The sequence below is a fragment of the Protopterus annectens genome, chromosome 11.part0, assembly GCF_019279795.1.
Source record: "Protopterus annectens isolate FY-2018-M chromosome 11.part0, PAN1.0, whole genome shotgun sequence".
NCBI lineage: Eukaryota > Metazoa > Chordata > Ceratodontiformes > Protopteridae > Protopterus > Protopterus annectens.
The window spans coordinates 720,900,989-720,923,068 of NC_056745.1; the positions used below are offsets into that span (position 1 = coordinate 720,900,989).

General features: G+C 41.5%; 1 protein-coding gene across 5 annotated transcripts in view; it reads right to left on the reverse strand.

The window, feature by feature from the left end:
- Positions 1-22,080, reverse strand: part of ADA2 (adenosine deaminase 2) — an 823,901-nt gene that overhangs the window by 579,464 nt on the left and 222,357 nt on the right. For 4 of the 5 annotated variants that reach the window (XM_044088185.1, XM_044088184.1, XM_044088186.1 and 1 more), the window contains one exon: positions 21,094-21,141. The exons of the other annotated variant lie outside the window; for it this stretch is intronic. The gene's annotated coding sequence lies outside the window, so the exon portion shown is untranslated. The remainder of the gene's footprint in view (positions 1-21,093; positions 21,142-22,080) is intronic. 5 annotated transcript variants of the gene reach the window in all.

Consider the following 22,080-nt stretch of genomic DNA (forward strand, 5'->3'; position numbering starts at 1 on the left):
CAATCTAGTGTCTGGAGGTTCCCAATGTCTCTGTTTATGGGTTCCATGATAATTTGCTCCATAGCTTTGCAGACCAGGCTGAGTAGGTCAATAGGGCAATAGTTTCCAGGTCCTGTTGTGGCACCCCCTTTGTGTTGCTGGATGACTGTTGCTGTATGCCATTCTTTGGGTACATAGCCTGTGGTAAGGTTGAGTCTGGACAGTGAATGTGGGTGAGGGTGTAGTTCCTTTTGGGGCTGGTGTAAGACGCAGCCTGGGACACCATCCAGTCCCATTGATGCTGTGTTCTTAGCTTTGGGCAGGGCTGTTTTTACCTGCATGTCCATGAAGTCTGGGGCTCTGCATTCTTCTGGGATGGACACAGGCCCTTTTGGGGGTGATAAGGGGAGGTTGCACTGAACTTGTCTGCCAGGATGTGGGCAATGACAGTTGGTTCAGTGTATTTTTTGCCATTTATCAGTAGCTGACAGCATATTTGAGAGTTGCCACCTAAATGTTTGGTATAGCTAACAAAGGCTTTGTGGTTGTTATTCTTACATTCCTTGGCAATTTGTCTTTAGAAACTGGCCTTGGATTATTTTATGAGCAATTATTGTTTCTCCCTAATAATGATCAGTGATGCCTTTCCTTTTGTGAAGTTTGCTCTATCATGTGTTCGTTTCCTCCTTCTGTTGTATAGCTTATTTATGGGCAACGACCACCAGATTGGTTTCTTATGTTTGGAGGAGTGTGTCTTGGTTTTATTTGGGATGTCTGGATCCATGCATCCCTGTAGATGCTCATAGAATGCACTTGTAAATGATTTGGCAGATTGTATAGCATTATCCTATAGCAAGGAGGCTTTGGAACTTTCCACTTTAGTCTTGAGAAGTGTGCAGTTTGCTTTTGAAAATGTCTTCACAGTGGTTTCCTTGACTGGGGGGGGGGGGGCAGGATGTGGATGTCCACTGTGATTACTTTATGATCTGATATTACCAGCAAGGGGTTTAACTCTGTTGCGGAACACTGGTACCCCATGTTGATGATGCTCCAGTCCAGTACGTTGTCACCTCTAGTAGCCATGGTGGCCAGCTGTTCCAGGGTGTTTGAGTGTTTACACTCTAGGAAGCATTGGACAATGGATATTGTACACCAGTAATTATCTCGGTCAATGTTTGGGTAATTGCAATCTCCTCATATAATGCTGTTTGATAGGACCTTTATATTTTCCACTGTTCTCAGGAATTACTGAGTAAGGTTCCTGAGACATGGTAGGTGATCTGTAGCAGCTTACAATGTGATAAGCAGCTTTGCCCAATGTGACTTGCACTTGCATGGTCTCCGAGGCCTCATGCTGTGCCACTGACCTGGAGGTGTGTGTATCCATAAGGTAAATGGATACATCCCTTCCTTCTGTATTTCACTCTGGGTTTTGGATCCGAGAATCAGAGGGATTGTGAGTGTTTTACGTGGGGCATGTCCAACAGTTCTGTGTTTGACATAGCTTTGTATGTTATGCAGAGATCACCTTTGAGTAGGCAATATGCAAGACAGTACAGCTGGAGCATTTACAGACGGTCTGTGTATGGCATGTATGTCAGGCCACCAATGCTCCTTGTGAGGTATTTCTGCAGGCTTTCCAATTGTTGTAGATGTCTTGTGAGGTACATAGCAGAAGGGGCATTGATGGTCACCCTCTTACACACATCTGTGCACATCCATCTTTGCCTTATTATACTGTGTTCCCCCTACATATATATATATATATATATATATATATATATATATATATATATATATATATATATATATATATATATAGGTACATAGGTAGGTAATAGGCTATCTGCCTGAAGGCATATATTAGTATGGCCAGAGTGTGCAGCTATCTCCACCCATGGTGTTAGTTCCCTAGGCCTCTGTGTAGTAGAGCTGATGAAGTGCTGCCTGGTGTGACACTTCAGTTTCACATACACTCATCAAAGCTCCTCTCATCAAAGCTCCTCTGGAAGAGTGTCCATGAGGGACTCAGCCTACTGTTGGTTGGGAGCCTGTTCCAAAGCAAGGGACGTTTGTGAGGTAGTACTGTATCCCTCCAACATGTTCTATTTAATGTTGTGATGATGATATCCCTAGAGCATGTGGTACAGTGAGCTTGGGTTTACTACAGATAGCGCATGTATATCAGTTCTGCATTGGACATGGACCTGTCTGTTGGGCAGAGATCTCATGATTAGACAGTATGCAACAGAGTACAGATTGAGTTAAATTCAGTCATGTTGCATGGGGCAACTGTTTGAGGCCAGTAATCCTCTTGTTGAGGTACTTCAGTGCTCTTTCCAGCTGCTGAAGGTGCCTAGTCAGATGCATTGCAACTCTCATGTGATACTCTCATACAGGTCTGATGACTGATGGGCACAGGGAACCTCCTTTGACCTACATGCAAAGACTTTGGTGTTTTGTGGGAGCACATAGCATGTATTTCTAACCACTTTGTGAATGTGTTTCTAGAAGTGGAGATGAATATCCACGTGTCCATATCAACTCCATATTTATGGTGTTGGCACCTATGTGGTATTTGTATGACTGTAGCTCGGGGCCATAATCCTGTCACCACATCTGTCTGACTGTGAACCTTTATAAGGATGTCTCTGTTGTCCCAAACATCGAGTATGACAACATTTGCGCAGTCAGCCACAACCTTTGCTAAACATAGCCCTCGTGTGTTTGACTGTATATCTGAAGAGCATACACCAGACAGGTGGGGTCTCATGACTGAGCCATGGGGGACAGCAGTTGTTACCAGCTTGAACAGATGACCACATTTCTTACCTTGTGGGATCTATCTGTGCCCCATTTGGCAATCCATCAGATGACATAAATATTTATGTACGGGTTGTTGATATTGTGGATATGACATGTGTCTGGGATGTTTGCAATGGGCTTTACAAGGTCTATGTGGGACATGTGTAGCTCATTTCATTGCTGCATGTCCCGGGTAACTGCTTTAAAAACAGTGTAGCAGGTTTGGGAACCATGATCTGCCCCTGAACAAACCAATATGGTTAGGGTTGGGTGTTTGTAGGCTCCCAATACCTCTGTTTATGAGGTCCATCATGATGGACACCATGGCTTTGCAGATAAGGCTTAATAGGCTTATAAGACAACAGTTCCCATGGTCTGTTGTGCATGAACACTTGTGGAGTGTGCCAAACGTTGCTGTAACCCATTCAACAGTTTCATATCCTGTACAGAGGGTGAGGCTCAACAGACTATTCAGGTGCAGGGTCTGTTTGTTCTGGAGTTCACTTATGACACAGCTAGGGAAACAATGTAATCCCATAGATGCCATGTTTTTAGGTTTGGAAGGAGCTGTTTACCCATTCTATATGTGATATCTGTGCTTTCACAACCTCCAGGTTTGATGATGGGGCCTTTTGTCAGTGAGAGGGGGGTATGTATGTATGAGCCTGTCTAATAGGATATTGGCAATGTCAGTCATTTACAGTTTGCACTGACTCAGGACATATATGAGTGTACATTGCTATTTATGACATAGCAGAAGGAAGCGTCATGGTTCTCTATGGACTTCTTCACAGATTATTTTGCCAGAACATGGATCGGATAATATTTGGAGTGCACATTGTTTATTGATGATACTGACTGCAGGTTTATTGATCTTCTTTGCTTTTTCACTTTCTGTGAACAACTTAAGTACTTGTGGTACATAGTTTGATTATGACAGGGTTCCAATATATTATATGTGTCTGTTTTCATATAACTGTGTGCACAAGGCAGGACTGGTGAATAGTGACAGGTTCCTGGGGTAAAACATGCAACTGCCAGATATGTGTGGCCCACTGCTGTTCTCAGACATGGCCTAAGTGTGTGAGCATGCCTAGTATGATCTTTCAGTATGTTGCTGACTGACATCCACTACATTTGTTGAAGTGTGTGAGCACGCCCGGTATAGACATTTATACTATATGTGTGTGGAAAATCAAGTTGTAATTTTACTGCAGGGCTCACCTTTGTGTCATAAATCAACAGAGATCATGCTGTGCCTTCAGGGCTTCCATGAGACACTTTGCATAGACTTATCAACATTTCTACATACAGGGGGGACAGCTATTCTTTGTACATTTCTACCCGGGAGCACACCTGATTGTTACTGTGGGTGTACATAGGATGAGGGGTTCACCTGACACTTATACACATTTGCTAGGCCTGCACTGCTATGTAAGGTACACCATTTCAGTCTGTACTGTTGCCTATCATACTGGCTTGAGGCATACTACTGTACTACAGACCTTAGCGTCCAATGTCACGTATATTAGATTGCTAATTCATAGCCTACCCAACCCGCATCACACCGCCTGGCCTGCTGTTCTCTGTCTACATAAGCCTGTGGGGTTACCCATATGCCTCTTTAGGGGCATGATACAGCATTTCTTTGTGTTTGCATTAGTGTACAATTGTCCTGCTATGTCTGTGCCAGTGAAATGCTGTCATGGCTTAGTGGTTCAGTACTGTGACTATAGTGCACAGTATCATGGATTCGAGCCCTGTCACTGCTTTTTATTTTCATGCTGGGCAGACCAGACTGCTTAAGGAACAGTAAAGCAAATATGAGCATGTTTACCTGACTTTGCTCAACTTTGCTCGACTTTGCCCGACCTTGCCCAACATTGCTCAACGTTGCCCAATGTTGCGCTAGTTAGCGCGGGCAATTTTGTTTACATATACTAAATAGTGGTAAAGGCTGCTTAGCACCACTTTATATTGCTTAAAACATGGCAATCATGCCTCAGGTGGTGCTGCAGGGCTGCCTATGTCGGATGCACACAGTACACTCACTATACATGTTTGAAAACAGGTAGTGTCAAGTTAGGCATCCCTTTTATTTTATGTGCGAGTCAGAGAGAGGGATCATTTCCTATTGAGCCAGTGTATGTGCTATGCATTGCCTCTTTGCCAAGGCCAAGGCATACTGGGCATGCCTCCTTCTGCCTACTGGGGCAGGCTCAGGTTGTTCCTCCTCCGAGTCACGCTCTGCCTGTGATGGCCTTGGCAATGGTGGGGGGCTGTTTGGCCCTGCCCCATGCTGTTCCTGCTGCAGCTGTTTTCACAGGATCATATTGTGTAGCATGGCACATACCATGACAATTTGGGTACATGTAGTTGGTGAGTACTGCAAGGCTCCACCAGATGTGTCCAGGCACCGGAACCATGACTTGAGCATCCCAAACACACACTCGATTACATTTCGTGTTTGTGCATGTGCTTCATTATGGAGTTCTTGTTCAGCTGTGTATGCATTTCTGATGGATGTCATCAGCCACGGCTCCAGTGTGTATCCAGCATTCCCCACTAGGTGACCGTCAGGGATGTCCCCATTGGCAAATGTCTGGTACAGCTGCGTCAGATACCAGATATGGGAATAGTGGTAGCTTCCAGGGCACACACGACCTGGCAGTTGATGGAGGGGAAGCCCTTGCATTTGATGTAGGCCCTAGCCTGCTCACCAGCTGGTGCTTTGATGTGTATGTGCATGCAGTCTATTGCACCCACTACCTCAGGGTATTCTGCTATTTGCTGGAAAATACGCATATTGCTGACCAATGCCTCACGGGAATTGGGGAAATATACATGATCACCGACGTGCTGACATGGCATTCAGGAATTGGTGCAGTACCCTGGATGCTGATGCCTGTTAAATCCCCATCATATCACCAATTGGTCTCGGGAAGGTACCTGTTGCGAGTATTCTTAGGCCAACACATACCTTAGTTTCCATTGGGATGGGTCCCCCTCTGTTAATTGTGTGTGTGAGGCGTGGCCTGCTCAGCTCAACAATTTACTGCAGGAGGTCTCTGTCCACTCTATAGCGCTCCACTATCTCCAGCTCATGTAGCCCCTGGTAGGTTTCCCTGGGTCTGTACACTCTTCTCCGTCTCCCCACTGTGGGTTGCTCAGCAGCATTCGCAATGGCACCACCCTCAGCATCTTGCACATGTTGGCTTACGATATCAATGGCAGTCCCTAACATTTTTTTTGTCTGAGTTAAGCTTTTTAAGTTTTCACTCTTTGTATACTGCAGTGTTGCAGTGTTCTTGAGAAAAACATGGGGGAATGTTGTTTGCAGGGTTTTAAGTGCTGGGCTGGGCTGGGCTGGGCTAGTGTACTGCCTGTGTAATTGGCTGATTCTGATTTATTTCACCTGGCAGCTCTGCTAGTTCTCCTTGGTTAACTTCCTACTACTTCTTTTCCTTCCTTTTCGCTTTCTGTTTACACAAGGGGCAGCACCGCACAAACAAGCGCACACGTGCGCACACAGGCTTACACAGGCTTAGATGGGTGCACACGCGCGCACACAGGCTTACACAGGCTTACAGGTGCGCACACGTGCGCACACGGTGTAAGCACATTTGCAAGAAATTTCAGATATATCCACGGCGTACACCTTCGGTTTCTGGGTTTCAGCTAGGACAACTGCTGACTGACATCCACTACATTTGTTGAAGTGTGTGAGCACGCCCGGTATAGACATTTATACTATATGTGTGTGGAAAATCAAGTTGTATTTTTACTGCAGGGCTCACCTTTGTGTCATAAATCAACAGAGATCATGCTGTGCCTTCAGGGCTTCCATGAGACACTTTGCATAGACTTATCAACATTTCTACATACAGGGGGGACAGCTATTCTTTGTACATTTCTACACGGGGGCACACCTGATTGTTACTGTGGGTGTACATAGGATGAGGGGTTCACCTGACACTTATACACATTTGCTAGGCCTGCACTGCTATGTAAGGTACACTATTTCACTGTGTACTGTTGCCTATCGTACTGGCGTGAGGCATACTACTGTACTACAGATCTTAGCGTCCAATGTCACATATATTAGATTTCTAATTCATAGCCTACCCAACCCACATCACACCACCTGGCCTGCTGTTCTCTGTCTGCATAAGCCTGTGGGGTTACCCATATGCCTCTTTAGGGGCATGATACAGCATTTCTTTGTGTTTGCATTAGTGTACAATTGTCCTGCTATGTCTGTGCCAGTGAAATGCTGTCATGGCTTAGTGGTTCAGTACTGTGACTATAGTGCACAGTATCCTGGGTTCGAGCCCTGTCACTGCTTTTTATTTTCATGCTGGGCAGACCAGACTGCTTAAGGAACAGTAAAGCAAATATGAGCATGTTTACCTGACTTTGCTCAACTTTGCCCGACCTTGCCCAACATTGCTCAATGTTGCCCGACGTTGCGCTAGTTAGCGCGGGCAATTTTGTTTACATACACTAAATAGTGGTAAAGGCTGCTTAGCACCACTTTATATTGCTTAAAACATGGCAATCATGCCTCAGGTGGTGCTGCAGGGCTGCCTATGTCGGATGCACATAGTACACTCCCTATACATGTTTGAAAACAGGTAGTGTCAAGTTAGGCATCCCTTTTATTTTATGTGCGAGTCAGAGAGAGGGATCATTTCCTACTGAGCCAGTGTATGTGCTATGCATTGCCTCTTTGCCAAGGCCAAGGCATACTGGGCACGCCTCCTTCTGCCTACTAGGGCAGGCTCAGGTTGTTCCTCCTCCGAGTCACGCTCTACCTGTGATGGCCTTGGCAATGGTGGGGGGCTGTTTGGCCCTGCCCCATGCTGTTCCTGCTGCAGCTGTTTTCACAGGATCATATTGTGTAGCATGACACATACCATGACAATTTGGGTACATGTAGTTGGTGAGTACTGCAAGGCTCTACCAGATGTGTCCAGGCACCGGAACCATGACTTGAGCATCCCAAACACACACTCGATTACATTTCGTGTTTGTGGATGTGCCTCATTATGGAGTTCTTGTTCAGCTGTGTATGCATTTCTGATGGATGTCATCAGCCACGGCTCCAGTGCATATCCAGCATTCCCCACTTGGTGACCATCAGGGATGTCCCCATTGGCAAATGTCTGGTACAGCTGCGTCAGATGCCAGATATGGGAATAGTGGTAGCTTCCAGGGCAGCCAGCACACACATTCAGTATTATGCCCTGGGCATCGCACATGACCTGGCAGTTGATGGAGGGGAAGCCCTTGCATTTAATGTAGGCCCTACCCTGCTCACCAGCTGGTGCTTTGTTGTGTATGTGCGTGCAGTCTATTGCACCCACTACTTCAGGGTATTCCGCTATTTGCTGGAAAAGACGCATATTGCTGGCCAATGCCTCAGGGGAATTGGGGAAATATACATGATCACCGACGTGCTGACATGGCATTCAGGAATTGGTGCAGTACCCTGGATGCTGATGCCTGTGAAATCCCCATCATATCACCAATTGGTCTCGGGAAGGTACCTGTTGCGAGTATTCTTAGGCAAACACATACCTTAGTTTCCATTGGGATGGGTCCCCCTCTGTTAATTGTGTGTGTGAGGTGTGGCCTGCACAGCTCAACAATTTGCTGCAGGAGGTCTCTGTCCACTCTATAGCGCTCCACTATCTCCAGCTCATGTAGCCCCTGGTAGGTTTCCCTGGGTCTGTACACTCTTCTCCGTCTCCCCACTGTGGGTTGCTCAGCAGCATTCGCAATGGGACCACCCTCAGCATCTTGCACATGTTGGCTTATGATAGCAATGGCAGCCCCTAACATTTTTTTTGTCTGAGTTAAGCTTTTTAAGTTTTCACTCTTTGTATACTGCAGTGTTGCAGTGTTCTTGAGAAAAACATGGGGGAATATTGTTTGCAGGGTTTTAAGTGCTGGGCTGGGCTGGGCTGGGCTAGTGTACTGCCTGTGTAATTGGATGATTCTGATTTATTTCACCTGGCAGCTCAGCTAGTTCTTTTTGGTTAACTTCCTACTACTTCTTTTCCTTCCTTTTCCCTTTCTGTTTACACAAGGGGCAGCACTGCGCAAACAAGCGCACACGCGCGCACACAGGCTTACACAGGCTTAGATGGGTGCACACGCGTGCACACAGGCTTACACACGCTTACAGGTGCGCACATGCACGCACACGGTGTAAGCACATTTGCAATAAATTTCAGATATATCCACGGCGTACACCTTCGGTTTCTGGGTTTCAGCTAGGACAACTGTAGACACTCCTCTTGCAATCCTGAGCAACTCATGGCAAACACAAGCCACTCTGCTTCAATAAGCTTACAGTCTTTCAGACATACCCCCTCATGATGTCACCTATCTTCTACTCTACTACTCCCCTACTCCTACACTTACACTCTAGGGACATGGCTCACATACCAGGGAAAATTGGGATTCACTATCCTTATCCTCATTTGCATAGGATTGCCTACTAATGCTTGGTTACATCTCTCAAACTGAGCTTCCCCCCTTAGCAACCACTACTCAGTAGCCATGTTGTGTTCAGCCTGCCATTCACCTGCATGGCAGAATAACCTTTTTATTAAACATGACTAGTTTTGGCTACTTTTTAATTATTTTCTGGTTTTTAAAGCGCTGCACATCTGCGCGCTGTGCTATGCTTAAATATCAGAGATCGGGGAAAAAAAATAAAAATTAATTTTTATTAATTTTCAACCTATAAAAATGCCAGTGGCCTTATATTTGGCCATTGGTATGCTTCCTCAACTGGATGCATCCTTTATTTGGAGCTGTCATAGCTCCGTTTAGCTATTTGCAGAACAGTACTCCGTTACCAACGGAGTACATTTCTGCAAATAACACTGCTCTTCCATGAACAGGTTAGTGGTTCCTGGAGTGCAAATTTACCTCATTTGCATACATTTCAGCAACAAATTATGTAATTTGCATACCATAACACTGTCCGTGCAAGAGTAGTTTTAGGAGCTCTCATGCACGCCCCTGCCAGCTATTGCTGAATCGCTTGGCAGACATATTGCCTGTCTGACGTCTTACACTGCTCTTAGACTCCGTGCAAGCCTTCATGAGTCCGGCCCATAGTGTTTATTGCCAGTGTTTGCCATCCTCAAAAGACAGCACATTCACATTTCCCCTACTTGGATGACAGCTTACTAGTAGCAGACTCCCGGAAACACAGCTGAGATAGCAATTACCTGTGGTAAAGTAATGCTTTTACTGCCAGGGAATCATACTTAATCACACTTAATCATACTTAATAAGGAGAAATGTTTTCTCGAACAAACTCAGTGAATACAGTTAAAGTGAGAAAATGGCCCAGCACTGAATAGTGGTCGAAATGCTGATGGAGCTGAATAAAGAAGAGAAATTATAGGGAAAATGCTTGCTTACCTTTTTTCTGGGAGAAAAATTAGAGTAGTTTGTTTCAAAGGTGCATATATCATTAGTGTCCCTGGTGGAAACCAGTGTTCCTAATGAGAAGTGTCTGCATTAAAGGGAGGGGCAGTGCCATTTGAAGACTTGCATCACTTATGAAGCAGGGTGATAGCCCCATGCTGCTTAATTGTATGCCCACTCCTTGATTGTTACTGGCCATGCATAGATGAAGGGGTAGGACTAATACCAAAAAAAAAAAAAAAAAAAACAACTAATGACAGTCCACCAGAATTGCATTCTCTTACAGAAGCACCATAGCAGGAGGCACAACAGATCAGCAGACACGGAGAAGCAATATGTGCATCAGATCAAAAGTGAGACCAATTCTATGTGAAACATTCTCCATGTGACAGAGTCAATGTAAATGCAACATACATGAATCTAATGACAAGCAACATGTACACCACCACAAAATAAAAAAAATAAAAATATCGGACTCTTTTGTATCTCTCTTATGTATCTCAAATGTTCCAGAAGACTTCACCTGATGGTAATTGAGTGGTTATTAATGCTTCTGTGGAACCAAGCCACAGATCTGAAATAAATGATCCTAGTTTTATTTACCATTTCTCTTTGGCTAATGTGACAAACAAACCTCAGAATCTTTCAAAGGAGATTTTTTTATTGCATTTTACTATGACAAAGTCAATAAAGTAGTACAGGCTCCAGCATAATTGTATCCTAGTACCCCTCATGGATGCACAGTACCAAAGCCTGCCCAAATCCTGCCCACCACCCAGCACCTGGTGACATGTGCAAATATTTAATGAATGTTCAAGGAGATGTCCTCACTGGCCTCATCAATATTCATCAAGTATTCAGCAGGTTGGTACAGCCTAACTTTAAGTGAATTACACAATTAAACATTAGCATTAATTATACAAGATAACAGAACCAAGTCTTTCATGCTTCATGTTTTCAACTGTGTAAAACGAAATAACTACAGCTAAAACAATAAAACAGTACAGCAAAATTAGGATAGACTGGAACACAACATACTGTCCAGGTGCTATAGGCACTGGGATGAATGCAGTTAATACTGCATACAAAAGACTACAGTGGCCTGTACCTGTCTCCCTCTAGTACTGTTGAGATACTCTTGAAACTCACCCAGTGCCACACAGAAACAATTATGCACACATGGATGAGTGGGGCTCACCCCAATTACATGCATGGAAAAACAGTCTTTGTATAAGCCTTCATGATTTGTGTCCTTTTGGGAGGCTGACTTATGGACAAAGTGGCCTAGTGACCTCACATTCTTTGGTAGTGAGTCCCCAGTCATCAAACTTCCCTGGAAATGTTGTGCACTTCAATGTTTGTGGCATAACATCAGGTTATCAGTGTTTCTCTTCCACACTTTCATGTCATCCATTCTGCCAGAGATGCGCACCTCAGAGCTAGTGATGTTAGGAAAACAGCCTCTGGGGAAGTGTTTTGTTAAGAGTCAAGGCATGTTCTGCTGTGTCAAAGGTATGTTTCTTATTTGAAAGAACCATAATTACCGTGGCTGGATACTTGAAATGCATAGGTATGTGCAATTTTATTTTTGCCAGTACCAGTCTGAAGAAATCCTGAACTACCTTAAGTTTCCACCCAGTAGTAGGAAAGGTTTACCTTCTTTGGCTGTGTGAAGCAGTAATTTTATCAACAAAGTCTGAGTGACTTTTAAAGCACCACTGTTCAGATGGCAACAGCTCCTCTTTTCAAGAATTACTGGTAAGATATTGCTTTGATTCCTAGCTTACGCATGATGTCACTTCATATCTGCATGTCAGTTAATCATGCATCATTTGCATGACATCACAGCCATTTTGCATGTCAATCATACAGACCACACCCACTTCTGCACAGTCCGACCATGAGAGGAACTAGCATACAATTATGCTGAGTCTCTAGTCAAAGCACAGTTCTCTAGGGCCATAGCCTCTTCTACTGCTTATTTTGTACTGTGTCAGCACAAGGTATGTATGAAGCTGTGACTTGAAAAATGTCCACATCTAACATTACATGCCAAATGTCAAGATGAGAGGCAAGGGAGGTTTTGGGATAGACATATGTGTCCTCGTTGCCTGTTGCCCTATATTATTAGCCCCATTACCGCCTTGCAACATACCAAATTATATCTATCTATCTATCTATCTATCTATACAATAGAAAGCAAATTTGCAAAAAAATTTGTACACCTGCAAAGACACATACACACACACACACACACACACACACACACACACACACACACACACACACACACACACACACACACACACACACACACAGACACACACAGCTTAAGATGCAATCATAAAAGAATTAAATGTTCTGAATACTATCACATGGATTCCCCCCCCACACACACACACACACACACACACACACACACAGAGCTTAAGATGCAATCGTAAAAGAATGAAATGTTCTGAATACTATCACTTGGATTTTCCCAAAGAAGTACAGCACAGTAATTTATGTGTAGTCACTCCAACAGAAGATCTGCTAGAGATTCCTGTAGCAATATCAATAACCAGCCCCATCCCTATATTTGGGTATTGAAAGGAATGGATTTGGTACAGTAATGTAGTCGATTTTCATAATCTGACAGTTATCAGCTGCATAAATGTACGGTATACTTAGGGGTAAAATTATTTTAAAATTCACTGATGTTGTGCAGGACATGTCGGAATCACTTTACTGACTACTAATAGCAATCATTGTTATTCAGATCATATTTGTAGCCTGTATTTAAGCATTTGTTCCTATGGCGTCACTATTTTAATTTAACAAATAAACTAAACTGAAACTAAATTAATTGACAATGTTAAAGAAGCATTCTCGGAAGCAGAATCAGAGTCCACCCGCAAACTCTACTTTCATATGGGTCTCCACACTACCTGACAAAAGGTACAGCAATAGTATTAAAGAGTCATTGTCTTGCACAAAAAGCATTCATCTGCTAGAAAAGAGACCAGATCACAGATGATGGTTCTCAGTGGAAGCCAAAATGTTACGCATATTACCACAAGAATTTCTTCTTTGAAAAAGTACTGTTTTCTTCAGTGTCCTTAAAGAATTTTACTTCTGCATCAAAATGAATTACAGAAACGGTGTAAACTGTGATAATTTTAGCTAACCTTAGTGTGCACACGTATGCATACACACACACGCGTGCACACACACACACACACACACACACACACACACACACACACACACACACACACACACACACACACACACACACAAAAACAGTAGGAATCTCTAAAACGTCAACTATCTGAAGACTATGAAGGAAGATAATGTATGATATTGTTCTGTATGTCAGTTATGCATATCCAACATTTCCCTCAGACAACAATACGTCCAAAACTAAGAAGGCCAAAAACAGGGTAGGAAACACAGATGCCAATAAGACCATTAAACATGGCTGAATCTGACAGAATTTTAGTATTACAGCAGCATGAATGTTTGCAGCCCTGGGCAAAACACAAACATTATCTACAAAAGTTTACAGTATATTGTATCATTTTTCTTAGTAGCAGCATGTTTGAAAGTGAGCTGTGCATTATAACATGCTAGGTTAAAATTAGTTAGCAATTGTTGCTTCTTGTAGGACTTACATATGTAATAAAAATAAATAATCAAACCTGACTCTCAAAGGCAGTGGATGTTTTTGCTTCACCACAGACATCTGTACGAGAGTTCAGACTACCAAAACATATATTTCAGTTCTGAGGCTTTCACAATAATTCTCAGCCATCACCACAGCAGGTGTGATCAGCAAATGAAAGTTCTTTGTTTTAGCATAATTTGGTAACCATTGTCTCACTCAAAAGAGGTTTTGTCACACGTTTTTCAGTGGTCAGCACCTCTCGGATTTGGCTGGATCTGTCGTTCTACATTAGTGCCAGCAATGTCAGTGAATTAAATCATGGTGGATTTTGCATTCCATGCTTTGCAGGTTTGTTGCATCTGTCAGCATGCATTTTACTTTTGAATGATAACAGCAATACAGCAAAACTGTGAGCTGCAAAAATGTGTGGTTATTTTAATCTATTATGAGACCTAGTGTCTGGGCTGATATACACAAAAAGGCTTTCTGATGTAGCAACTAAAGCAAGAGTTCAGTCTAATGAAATGCAGTGTTTTAAACTGTGAGAATCTTTTTAAACATTAAGACTGTGTCTCATGAATGTGCTATAACACATAACTGTATATGATGTTTGGCTAGACTTACTCAAGAAAGGCCCCATGATGCATCAAACATTACTGATGACTTCTGTTTAGAAGTAATGCAACAGGAAAGGTCATGCAAACTGTGGGTGACTCTGCCTGCTGCAATGGCCCAAATGATATAGAATCACTGCTGCAGGGAAAACATCTTGTGTGGTATCCTGGGCACTGCTGTTTGCTACAGTGGCATTGCATATTGCAGGACTTCAAATTCCACTCCCGATTTAGAGGACCTGGAAAGACTCGGAAATCATTATCTAGTATTCAGGACATTCATACGAAAACTAACTACATACAAAGTCTAAATACTAGAAACAAATCCGAAAACACATAATCTAAACATAAAATCAATGAAAAGACACAGACTGTGATTCTGCATTTAATTATCCATAGTATTATTATTATGGAAGGCAAAGTCTCATCCCAACCATACCACCAGAGATTGTTCAGCATCCTACATACCAAATAACCCTAAATTTAACTGTAAACCTAAACATAACCATACATAATAATAACTGAAACCAGTGCATCAGTCCTCAACCCAACACATATTTCAATTCTAAACCTAAAGTGAATGAAGTACACAAATGCTACATTAAGTACATATCAAGCTCTCATTCAATTCATTATTCACACAAATCAAATTTAACCAAAATGCTAGTGAACCAATATGATTATCCACATTATATTTATTTATTTTATTTTTTATTTATTTTACATTTGTTGACCGGGATAGTCCGACTGGATACATGTCCTTTTTCAGCGGAGGCCCGGGGAGAAAAGCTCCACAGCAATAACAATATACACATAGGTTTACAAAATACATATATGAGAATGGAGAGACAGATGCAGAGACAAAAAAGCTCCACAGACAAAACAATATACAAGTAGGTTTACAAATCCATAGATGAGATGGAGAGACAGATGTTAATTCACATTATTAAGTTTTCATTGGATTAGATATGATTAACAACTAGGCAAATAAGGGTCTACACAGTTATACAAAGATACAGTAAAGCAGCAATAGATTTTAATACACTCTGGTACAACATCACAGCCATAGTAACATATCAAGGGAGGATGAAGGAACAAAAATACTGCAGCAGAACCAGGTGGATTAATGGTCAGCTAAGTAATGATTGGATTCAAGGCAACAGGAAGCCCAGATTAGTTCAAGTGTGGTAGGATAAGTGGTCGCTCAGGAAGAGACTAGTCTGATTTTACGCATGAACATAGCCATTGTGCCTTAAAGAATTGAGTTAGATTTTTTTTTAATTGAGAATGGGAGGTGGAAAGTCTAAGGTTGTTAGGGAGGGAGTTCCAAATCTTAGCTATATAGTTGGCGAAGAGAGCATCACCTCCCATGTTATAAGATTTGATGGTTTGTATCAAGTGTTTGTTAGAGGAACGAAGACTGCTTAGGTTAGAGTAGGGGGTCAATAGGTTATTGAGTGAGGGGGTTTTATCAGGTTCCTTAATGATTTTAAATGCTTCAGTGAGTTGGTTCAGTTTGAGGAGATTGGGTAATTCTAACCAGCCAAGTGTTTTTAGGTTAAGGCAATGATGTGTTCTATAAGGAAGTCCAGTTATAAATCTGGCAATGTGATTATAGGTCACAGAGAGTTTATTGATGTCGGATTTGTGGAGAGAATAAAATACAGGAGAGGCATACAGTAGCGTGGAGAGGAGATGTGTACGTGCAATGGTTAGTTTAGCGTTGGGGGTTAGAAAGTTCTTGATTCTGTACAGGGATCCAAGTTTCTTATTTACGGTCTTAATTGTCTGGCTGATGTGCAGGTTAAATCTAAGCTTGTCGTCAATGGTGACCCCTAGTAGTTTAGTACTGGTGTCAGGCTCAATAATGGTACCATTATTAGATTGGACGGAGAAGGTAGTATTGTTGGGATTTGAAGTGGGGGCAGAGGTAGGAAAGAATAGTAGTAGCTTAGTTTTTTTTGGATTTAGGATGAGATTCCTCACTGAGAGCCATTTTTCTATTGTAGTAAAGCAGTGTTGGGTTGTAACTTGTAAATCGGGGAGAGAGATATCTGAGCAAATAAGGGTGGAATCATCCGCGTATTGGATGCAGGTAGCTTTAGGGATAACTGTGTGAAGTTCATTAATGAACACGGAAAAGAGAAGAGGACCTAGTTTGGATCCTTGGGGGACTCCTATGGTGTTGGGTAGCAGGTGAGAGAGCTTGTTTTGCCATTGGACTGCTTGTTGCCTACCAGAGAGATAAGCAGAGAACCAATTGAGAGATGAATAGTCAAAGTGTAAGGTTTCTAGCGTATGGAGAAGTAGCTGATGATTGACCATGTCAAAGGCTTTTGACAGGTCGAGAAAAAGGGCAGACGATATTTTTTTGTTATTACGATTTTTATTAACTGAGTCGGTGAAAGAAAGGAGGGCAGTAGTCGTACTATGGTGGGGTCTGAAGCCATGTTGCAATTTAGTCAGTAGATTATTTAGGGTGAGGTAGTGAAGAAATTGCTTATGGACACATCGTTCCATAATTTTGGCTAATGGAGACAATATTGCTATTGGTCTGTAGTTAGATGGTTCAGTGGAAGGGCCACCCTTATGGAGTGGTATGACATAGGAAATTTTCCAAATGGAGGGGATAGTGGCTTCAGTGATAGTTCTATTAATCAGGATAGAGATAGGGTAGGCTATGGCGTCTGCTGCAATTTGCAGGTATTCAGCTGGAAGTCGGTCCGCTGAGAGAGAGTGGTTGGTTTAAGTTTCTTCAGTAAGGTTCGAATGTAGGAGGTGGGTATATGTTGTAGTTTAAAGGAAGGGACTGTATTATCGGTAGTATTTGTAGAGGGGGGGGAGGTAGTTGACTGGCTAATGCTTGAATCGTCTCAGTAAAGAAGGCGTTAAAGGTATTGGCTACGACTTCTGGGTTTTTACCAATAAGTGTTTCGGGGGTAGGCGTGGATAATTTCCCTGGATGGAGGAGATTATTTAAGCCTGCCCAGAACTTCTTAGGGTTGTTCTGGTGCTTTTCTTGGAGGTGACAGAAATAATTCTTTTTGTCCAGTGTGCTGGCTTTTTTCGTTTCATTTCTAAGCTGCTGGAATTTAATACGATCTAGAGGTGTCTTAGTAGCTCTCCATATATCCCAGGCTTTATCCCTAAGTTTAATTTTGGATTTAGTTTCCCTAGTTAGCCAGGGGGCTATCCGCACCTTAGTTCTAGTAAGCCGATTAGGTGCATGATTGTCCAGAATGCTTAGGAATGTGTCATTAAAGAATGTCACACTCTCATCAAGGGATAGGGTTTTTAGCTTAGACCAATTACAGGATTTGAGTTCAGCAACAAATTTCATAGGTTCGAGTTTCTTCTTGTTTCTTACTAGTCTATGTATGGGTTGGTTTATGGTGATAAATTTCTGTTTTATTATGAAGGTGATAAGATGATCACTAAGATCATTAGGAAGGGTCCCAGTAGTTTATTTATGTTCGTGGGCGTTAGTAAGGATCCAGTCGAGTATACTCTCTTTTTGGTGGGCATTTCCTATTCTAGTTGTGGAGTCTATATTCTGGGAGAAGCCGTGTAGGTTAATAGTCATAGGATTGGTCAGTGCAGAGCATTGTGTCCAGTCGATGTTGACATCACCCAGAACAATGGTTTCTTGCGGGTAGTTAATGGCTAGCCAGCTTAGTGTTTGTTCCATAGTTTCTAGATTGTTCCCAGGCGGGATATAAATTACAAAAAGATTGATACTTTTTTGGTTATTTAAGCATAGTTTTAAGGCTATTGACTCTGCATTGGTGATCTTAGGAGGTTGGTTAGGATGCATTATGACATTGAGTGTGCTTCTATACAATACAGCTATACCGCCTCCCTTTTTTTTTACACAATCGACCCTTAGGATGTTATATCCTGGTGGGAGAATTTCTTCATCTTTGGTGGCTGGTTTAAGCCATGTCTCCGATAGACACATAATATCAGGGAGGTAGGTGGCTAGCATGCTATGTAGGTTATGAAGCTTATTATTGATGCTTCTTAGGTTAAGATGGAGGACAAGAAGGGAGTTAGCTGACCTTTGGGCTAACATTGATGTGACAGAATTGGGGTTTGAGGATGGCCCTGGGTTTGGGTGAATGTCCCCATCTTTGGTAATAGATTTTTTCAGTTGATCTAGGAGTCTTAGAAGCTTATATATTAACTTTTGAGTTATATATACTTATTACAGAAAGGGAAACAAGGAACTTTGCTTATCAGGGTTTCTCATCTTTGCATGTTACTTAGGCAATGATCTGCAAATGCATTTTAGAAGACTTCCTTTAAGTATTACCTTTAGTAATTTCTTTTAGCTATTCAGCATCCACATGCTAAGGGACAGAAAAAAACACAGACATGCAAACACAATCTGATATCATTTCCACAAGATAATGTGGCTACAAAGTACAATGCTTTAGTTAGAATTCTCAATTTAAATACTATTTTACTGAAAGAAGGTTGTTATAAAAAATACTCTCTCTGAAGAAGCTTTCGGAATGCCATACCCATTTCTTATTATATGAATTCTTGTAACTTCTGAACAAAAAAGAGCATTACTCCATCGGGCATTTCATGATATAGCTTTATAAATTAACAACTTCTTATTATAGCCATATTTCCTTATACCCAAGGATATTACATAAAGGATAGATATATTTTATTTCAGTATGACACTGTCATCTTTTTGCAAGAGAACCACTCTATTAGGTTTGTTAGTAACATCTGATAGGTACTGCTGGTGATTACAAATTTTTGTTGTTTTTCTTTCGGCTTTTCCCAGTTAAGGGTCACCACAGAGGAACTCTGGTCCGCTAATGATTGGCAGTAGATTTGTTACAGGTGCCGAGGTGCCAGCTTGACGCCCTTCAATGAAGGCACGCCCATTCTACGCATGTCTTTCGAATGCCACTCGACCGCGGAGAGGACATGCAGACTCCACACAGAAGGCGTTGGTGATTAAAAATACTAGTTCTAAAAGACAGGAAACACTAAAACACACACACACACACACACACACACACACACACACACACACACACACACACACACACACACACACACACACACACACACACACACACAAAGTACAGATCAGCTGCAAGCTTTTGTTTGATTTTGCAACCCCCTAAATTTGGTTCTGGCTTCAAAATAGAAGTATCAGTAGGTCATTTCACTGTCATGGGAGTTCTCCCTTTAGTCATTTTGTTTCTGCTGCTTTTGTCATTTTCTGTTTCCCGTCTTTTTAGAAGATCTATATACTTCCCATTTAAACCTTTTACTTCAGATGATCTTAAATCCAGTTTTGCTAATCAGTGTAATATGACATCATTTTTACTTAAAAAACAGAATATAGTCATGTCACACGAAAGTGATTGCGACATTTTATGAGTTTATGTTTTCAGAGTAGTACGTTTGTTTTTCTCATGTGTGTTCTTTTTTTTAAGTTTATTGTAGAATGCACTTATTTTTGTATTTCAGAGTATGAGGAATATATCCCCTCTGGATTGTAAATGGGCTTTGCCCACTTGTTTACACCTGGTTGATAGCAGCTACTTATGACACCCCCTTTATCCTGAGCCCACATTCAGCTGTTCAAAGCACCACACATTAATACGATACATGTTTGTAAAACCACTTCATGAAATCAAAAAGCACTAAGAATTCCAAAGCCAAAGCATACAGTTTACAAACATAAGAAAAGTGAAAAAAAAAGATAAAATAAAAGATGTCAAGTGACAAAAGCGTATTTCACCTGAAGTACTGGGGCAATCATTTTGGCACAATTTATCATGTACATGATACATTCCCAGGAAGCTAGTGGGACACAACATTCTGGCACAATTTTTCATGCACATGACACATTCCCAGGAAGCTACTGGGGCACAACATTTTTACAATCTATCATGTCTGGGAAGTTGTGATAGTGAAGAATTTTGTGGTCTGTCCACATTTGTATTAAGCTGTTAAGATATAGTGTACTATTAATATATCAAATCCAGAGATAAACATTACTGTAGCTTTGAATTTTAAACACAATCCAGAACATTAAAACATTAAGAAGGATTACAGCAATTCAGCATACCAGCAAAATATAAGAAGCTAGATAAGACAAAGTAAATGGTTTTACTGAAGTACAAACACAAATGACTGTAGCACTGCCTTTTTTCACGGGTCATATTAGGAAAATATTTATTTTTTAATTGATATTAAATAAGCCTCACCATGTTAGTACTGCAAGTTTTATACGATTAATTTAGGTTATTTTTTTATGGACTGAGCATTGCTAATGAAGAAGGACTAAGCAAATTAATTCATATGTTATAAGGTATAACATATGGTAAAATCTGTTAGAGGAAAATCTGTTAAAGCTGGTCAGGTTCTCAAGCTCCCCCAACTTTACTTTTTAGCTTAGTCATTAGAACATTACATGAATGTCTTTACTGGGGAAAGTGGTTTTCTTAGCAAACTAGCAATACAATTAACTCAAAGATTACAAAGACATCCCCCAGTATTAGTTAAAGCAATAATTTGTAAAGCTGTTTCATCTGAACCTTCCAGCACTACAAAAGCAAAACTTACCAGGCGACTTTGAAGTAAAGTTCAATGACAGCTTACTATTCAGTCCATCTGAAATAAAGAAGTGAAATGTCAGTTTCAGTGAAATTAGAAATTGCAGATGTGCTCGTGGTTAAGTACTAGCCTATATCTCCACCCCCATGTCCCAAGGACCCACCTGCTCTTGGTTCTCTCTCTCTCACAAACACACACTCACACACAATGTCTTAGTGACAGTTATTTTTTTTTTCAATTTCCTTAAACTTTCTGTTGAAGTGTCCAGAAAGGAGATGGTTGAAGAGACTTGGGACACGCGCTCTTTGTTCTTACACTGCATATAAGTAATGGAAATACACCTGTAGCCACTTTGTGTTTATGGTTCCTTTAGTCTGGTAGCTGAGATGGTTAAGGCTGCGAGCTGTGGTACAGGGTTTGATTCTCTCAACCCTAATTTCTCCTACTACCTGACCTTGAGCAAGTCACTTAATCTAACATTACATTACAAATGTAAATGTAAAAATTCTGGCAGAAAAAAAACTCAAAAACGGATGATTTGATGGCACATAACACTGCCTGTAAGAAATGTACCTATTTGTCTATGGACATATTGTAATATTCATTACCACTGCACTCAGACAGATCCTTTACTCAAGGATCCGGTGACAATATTTACAATCTCAGTTTTGAAATGTGCCAGCAGAAAATGAATATCACATTTTAAGCTCAATAGCAAGTAGTTAGACCTTAGTACGTCGAACTGCCAACAAGGTACACAAATGGTACCTTTTTTGCTTTAGCCATATTCTGTAGGAATATTTTGTTTGAACACATGAAAGTACAACAAAAACAAAACTTAGCATTATTTTAGCTAACAACACTATCAAGAGCAGCTTGCATTACTCCAGATACTTACATATCAGCTGCTTAAATTATATTATCTCCTAATATGTTCCAGCAGCTCTACTACTAAATAGCTGTGTATTGAGTTTTTTATTCTTTCTTTATGCAGCA